This window comes from Onychostoma macrolepis, chromosome 04, assembly GCF_012432095.1.
Source record: "Onychostoma macrolepis isolate SWU-2019 chromosome 04, ASM1243209v1, whole genome shotgun sequence".
NCBI classification, from domain to species: Eukaryota; Metazoa; Chordata; class Actinopteri; order Cypriniformes; family Cyprinidae; genus Onychostoma; species Onychostoma macrolepis.
Genome location: NC_081158.1, coordinates 35241109 through 35248161, shown reverse-complemented (window position 1 = coordinate 35248161; position 7053 = coordinate 35241109).

Here is a 7053-nt window from a genome sequence, read left to right as displayed (position 1 = left end):
ACACACAAACAATCACTCATGTCTGGTTTGCTATCCTTGTGGGGACTCTCCATAGGCGTAATGGTTTTATACTGTACTTACTGTATGTGCTATTGTCCTACACCAACTATACACCTAAACCTACCCCTTACAGGAGACTACAGGCATTTTTAGATTAAAAAAAAACACCATTTAGTATGTTTTTTAAGCCTTTTGTTTTACGGGGACATAGGCAGTGTCCTCATAAACCACAGGAGACTACAGGCATTTTTAGATTTTCAAATTTAGTATGTTTTTTAAGCCTTTTGGGGAGTTTCTGCCTTTACTCTCCTCTTCAGCTGGTGAAATTAATGTTCAGTCGGATTTAAATCTGGAGATTGACTTGAGCAATCTAAGACTTTCCATTTCTTTGCCCTGATAAACTCCTTGACTGAACTGGCAGGGTGTTTTGGGTCGTTGTCCTGATGCAATATGAAGCACTTGGCTGGTTTAGGCCCGTCATGGATAAATAATGATGATAATAAAATCGCCAGTAGGTGGCAGCAATTCCTTGTTTTAACAAATGATTTATTGAAACGAAACAGTAGGCGCGTTCGGTTCGACTTGAAGCGGCGCTGCGCAGAATGATCACTGTGTGACATCAGAGGACCGCGAGAGCGATGAGCGAGCTGACACCGACCCTTCTGCGCAGCGCCGCTTCAAGTCGAACGCGCCTAATTAAGTCTGAATGGACCGCTGAATCACTGACTCACTCGATTCGTTCAAAAACTGATTCATTCAAGGAACAAAACACGGTGTTGCTCTGCACTGTTGTAGAAAATTAATAGCTCATTTGTGCTCGCACATGTGCTGATATTTAGAAAAGTACATGGCTTATGCAATGAATATAAAAATAAATAAATAAATAAAATACATGGGTATTTTTTCTTTCTTTCATTGATTAAATTATAAGGGCATTTTAACTGCATTCTAATAGGCTTCATCACGCAGTGAATGCTTTTGGACTCTCAAGTAGTGTTTTTGTTTGGTTTTTGCAAAGTCCATGACTGGATAATATATCAGCTCTCCTCATCCCTTACACATACAGCACAATCACATGTCAGGGGAATATCTTTAAATTCTAATCAAGGAAAAATCATACCTGCAGCTGTCTTCTTTTTAAAGAACTTAAAAGTTGCGCTTGAATCATTTTGCGCGAAAAATGAATTGTTACAGTAACGTTACCGAGTTCTGATTGGCTCAATTATTAAGTTCGTGAATTATCATATGTAGAGAATTTTAACATTTCATTTGCATGATAGCTAAGTTTTACATAGCTAATACACATTATTAATCTAAAGTGGATGGGGGTTTTACAGAGGGGATGCTTTTTTCATTTTTTTCAACCATCCCCACAATCCCCCCTCAATATGAGCCCTGCATATACAGTTTATATATACATTTTATTTTTTATTTTATTTTTTCATTTTGCTTCAGTCACGTGACAAATGAACAAAATGACACAGGACTCAAAATGCATTATAGTGATTTCATGTTCAAAATAGGTTTATGTTCAAAAACGATATATTGTAATTTAACGATATGGAATATTGCTGTAACGAGATTCAATTATCGAGTCTTCCCACCACTAACAGAAAGATGGAAATGTTTTTGCCTTTGGTTATTTCATAAATAGTTAATAAGTCTGCAGCCACCTGAGGGCAGTGTGTCACTAGGTTAAACTGCATCTGTGTGTTTTAATATTATTCCTGTTTGGTACATTTTCTCAGCAGTGTGCATCAGATGAATGATGTCTGATGGAGTGTGGATTATTTGTTATTTATTATCCATAACATACAAGCAATAACTAATTGTGCATTTACAGTAACCCAATAAGAATCCAGAGTTATGAATGATTAAATAATAAAACATTTGTTCAATAAGTTACCTGATTTTTAAATGTGCTCAAAACGTTAGCACAAGAATGTTATTTATGCATCATTCATGTAATTGTTCTGTTAGCTGCTGTGCTGAGAAGCATTGACTGCGGTTGGATCTTGTGCTCAAATTAGACATCCAAACACACACTGCTGCATAAATATTCAGTTATGGACTATACGTTCAAATATTCACCACTAATGGCGAACCAAAACCCAATCTGAGCACATAATTCCAGGATCTGTTTACCTGTGAATGAGTTAAAGGTCTCAGAACAGGCTCTTCTCTATATTCTGACACAGAATCCTGATCTGCCCTCAATTTATTGTCAATATTCAAGCCAAATTTATTTATATGTCGCTTTAAAGCAGCTTTACAGAAATCATGATGCTGATGTTTATAATATCTTCATGCCTTTTAGCAGATTAGAGCTGAACAATGTTGAGGTTTGCTATATATATATATACACTGTAAAAAGTGATAAGTTGACTTAACTTAAAAAAAATTGAGGAAACCCATTGCCTTAAAATTTTAAAGTAAATTATAATTAAAAAAAAATAAGTTAAGTGAATTGTCAAGTTCACTTAACTTTTTTTTTTTTATTATTATAAAAATAATATTTCACACACACACACACACACACACACACACACACACACACACACACACACACACACACACACAGTGGAGGCCAAAATGATTAGAACTTTCAGCAGCTAAAAAAAATGGTTTTAAGTCAGTTATTTCTATCTTTTGCTGTAGTGTGTCTGTAGGAAATATCAGTTTACATTTCCAAACATTCATTTTCCCATTAATTGTAATAATCTCAACACAGAGATCTGATCTGATCATCATCGGTCTGTCTGGAATAACATGAAGAAACAGAACAAACTGAGACAGACTAAATCCAGAAGAACTGTGTCTCCAAGACGCTTCAAGAAAGCTGCCTGGTGAAAATACTATAGGGTTCTAATAATTTTGGCCACCACTGTATATCGCTTAACATGAGTCGTACATACATATGTGGATACTTAGATATCCTTCTTCATATAAAGATATATTCATACACTCTCCACTGTTTAAATCATGAGACACGCATTGTTTATGATTCTGGTGTTGAATATTTTCATTGCCTCCAGGTGGCGTCATTGAGCTTATTAAACCTTATCCTTTTCCCATTCTTTTTTCCCATTGGGATTTTAAAAAGTCTTTGTTAAAAGCATTATAAGTCATGAACCAAACCAACAAGCTTCGAGGAGAATCACAACGTTACAAACTCTGATTTGAAGCAAAGAAGTATTTGAAAATCAATGAAGGAAAAGAACTACAATCCCGTGATACATTGCGAATTTGAAGTGGTTACATTTATTGAAATAACATATTTTAATTTTATAGCAAAATACGCTATTATATACAAGTATTTAATTAAAAAAAAATTTTTTTTTGGAGCGTAGCGAGTGCTTACTCGAGTGGGCGGGGCTCGTGCCGCCACTCTCTGATTGGTGGAATTTCCGCACGGCATCATGGGTAATGTAGTTTTCACCAGAAATCACGCTGTTAAACATAATTAAAAATAAATCTGATGGGTTCAACAAACGCAAATACTATCAGTTAACAACTTCTGTGTTCACAACAGGTCTGTCTTTAATGGTTTATAAGTTACAATTTAAAACTAATTTCCCTAACTGTCTGTTGTGCTCTGTTGAATAATCTGTTTGGAATTTTTATTGGTATTTTGGTGTTTCAGGACCCAGAATGCTTTTCTTTGTCATCACTGTGAAATCCCCTTCTGTTTTTAATCATGTAAAGTCTCTTATACGTGCTGGATCATGTGTATGTCGATGGATCCAGGAATAATCATGTGCGGCGTCAGTCTGGAGGTTCACTGTAGACTCTCTGAATCTCCCAGAATGCTTTGCTCCACTGATGCTGTTCCTGCAGGCTCCTCCTCCTCAAGAGCTGATGGACTGATGAACTATCTTTTAATTATTACAGTTACACTGAAAAAAAAAATGGTTTTCACATGGCTAGTAAATTTCGCAAATGATTACAAAGAAACAGCAAGTTACACATTGAATTAAACATGACATTCTGAAGTAGAAAACCTGAAATAGTAAAACGTACTCCAGTAAGCTTTGTTTTACTTAGTTACAACTTAAAAAGGTATTTTTTTTTACAGTGTTTCAAAGGAAGAATTTATTGTAATTGAATCATTATTCATTTTTTTATATATATAGTTAGAGTACAGTTATTATTTACATACTATTATAATTTTTATCAATATTCTGAGTTTGATTTTTTTATATTTTCATTTTAATGTAGTTTATGTTTTAGTAATGTTGTAATGTGTTTGTCGTTTTTTATTAGATTTTTTTTATTTTTCAATTTTCCTTTAAAGTGTATTTTTATTTAGTTTTAGTTTGTCATTTTACTAATTTAAGTTAAGATTAATTTATTTTAATTAAGATGATTTTATAAAAAAAAATTTATTCAATATTTATATTTTATTTCAGCTTTATAGACACATTATAAAACCATTTTAAAGTTAACAATATTAACACATACACACACAATGTACTGTATATGTATACAGTGGGGCAAAAAAGTATTTAGTCAGCCACCAATTGTGCAAGTTCTCCCACTTAAAAAGATGAGAGGCCTGTAATTTTCATCATAGGTATACCTCAACTATGAGAGACAAAATGAGGGAAAAAAATCCAGAAAATCACATTGTAGGATTTTTAAAGAATTAATTGGTAAATTCCTCGGTAAAATAAGTATTTGGTCACCTACAAACAAGCAAGATTTCTGGCTCTCACAGACCTGTAACTTCTTCTTTAAGAGGCTCCTCTGTCCTCCACTCGTTACCTGTATTAATGGCATCTGTTTGAACTCGTTATCAGTATAAAAGACACCTGTCCACAACCTCAAACAGTCCAACTCCAAACTCCACCATGGCCAAGACCAAAGAGCTGTCAAAGGACACCAGAAACACAATTGTAGACCTGCACCAGGCTGGGAAGACTGAATCTGCAATAGGTAAGCAGCTTGGTGTGAAGAAATCAACTGTGGGAGCAATTATTAGAAAATGGAAGACATACAAGACCACTGATAATCTCCCTCGATCTGGGGCTCCACGCAAGATCTCACCCGTGGGGTCAAAATGATCACAAGAACTGTGAGCAAAATCCCAGAACCACACGGGGACCTAGTGAATGACCTGCAGAGAGCTGGGACCAAAGTAACAAAGGCTACCATCAGTAACACACTGCGCCGCCAGGGACTCAAATCCTGCAGTGCCAGGCGTGTCCCCTGCTTAAGCCAGTACATGTCCGGCCCGTCTGAAGTTTGCTAGAGAGCATTTGGATGATCCAGAAGAGGATTGGGAGAATGTCATATGGTCAGATGAAACCAAAATAGAACTTTTGGTAAAAACTCAAAGAATGCTGAGTTGCATCCAAAGAACAACATACCTACTGTGAAGCATGGGGTGGAAACATCATGCTTTGGGGCTGTTTTTCTGCAAAGGGACCAGGACGACTGATCCGTGTAAATGAAAGAATGAATGGGGCCATGTATCGTGAGATTTTGAGTGAAAACCTCCTTCCATCAGCAAGGGCATTGAAGATGAAACGTGGCTGGGTCTTTCAGCATGACAATGATCCCAAACACACCGCCCGCAACGAAGGAGTGGCTTCGTGAAGAAGCATTTCAAGGTCCTGGAGTGGCCGAGCCAGTGTCCAGATCTCAACCCGCTGTTGCCCAGCGACAGCCCCAAAACATTACTGCTCTAGAGGAGATCTGCACGGAGGAATGGGCCAAAATACCAGCAACAGTGTGTGAAAACCTTGTGAAGACTTACAGAAAACGTTTGACCTCTGTCATTGCCAACAAAGGGTATATAATTTTGTTATTGACCAAATACTTATTTTCCACCATAATTTGCAAATAAATTCTTTAAAAATCCTACAATGTGATTTTCTGGATTTTTTTTCTCATTTTGTCTCTCATAGTTGAGGTATACCTCTGATGAAAATTACAGGCCTCTCTCATCTTTTTAAGTGGGAGAACTTGCACAACTGGTGACTGACTAAATACTTTTTTGCACCACTGTACATAATGTGTATGTGTATATATATATATATATATATGCTTTTGTCATTTTTATTATTATTTTGCTATTTATTTTTGTTCTTTAAACTTATTTTATTTGAGTTATTTGCAAAGTCAACAATGTAAGTTTCATTTTTTATTTAATATTTATAAATAACATTTATTTTATCTATCTATCTATAAAATAAGTTTTATATATCTTTATTTCAGTTACCATAATAGAGTTTTAATAGTTTAGTTTTAATTAACAATAATAGCACTGAAATATACAGAATTTAAAATATTTCCCCTAAATGAATAATTTTTTTTTTTTTTTTTTTACTGGATCTCCAAATGAACAAATGAAATCTTGAATCAAGATCCAGAATGATTCATCTGAAGCGTGCGACTGATGCTTGATTCGTGAAGCATGATGCCGTGGTTTAAGTGACTGAGTCCAGCGAGTCTCTGTTGTTGGGTGTAATTGTGGTCATGTTTCTCACTGGTTTCCACACACGTTTGTGTCGGTCCGTCTGTGGTCTTCCAGCAGGACAGAGATGATCCACAGCTGCTTTAGTCGTTGAGCGCTCAGCTCTGGTTTAATGCGCTGGACGTCACGTCTTTGGCTGGGCTTCTGTCGTTTCCATTCTCTGTGTTTCTCCTCTGGAGCTGCGGCAGAAGATGGATGGCTCTGTAGAGCATCGGCTCACTTACGCCTCTGTTTTTACAGTGTCTTTCACACCAGACGCCCCGCTGAGAGAGAAACAGATCGTCCCGTCTCGTATCTGTACGGCAGAGCTGCAGATGAGGCTTTATGTTGCTCATGTGTTCAGCTGTAAAAGCAGAACTGCACATTTTCCCGTTTAACAGTCTCAAATACTAAAAAATGCTATTTTCTTGAAACTACATAAAAACCCTTGTCAGACCAACACAGTTACCCCAAATGTTGTCGAACATAGTTTAAAGAATTTCATATTGTTAAAATGTTAAGGCTTTGTGAGTTCCCAGCATGCATTGCAGCATGAATAAATGATGCAGTTAGTGTATTGTTTTGCTGTTTGCTGA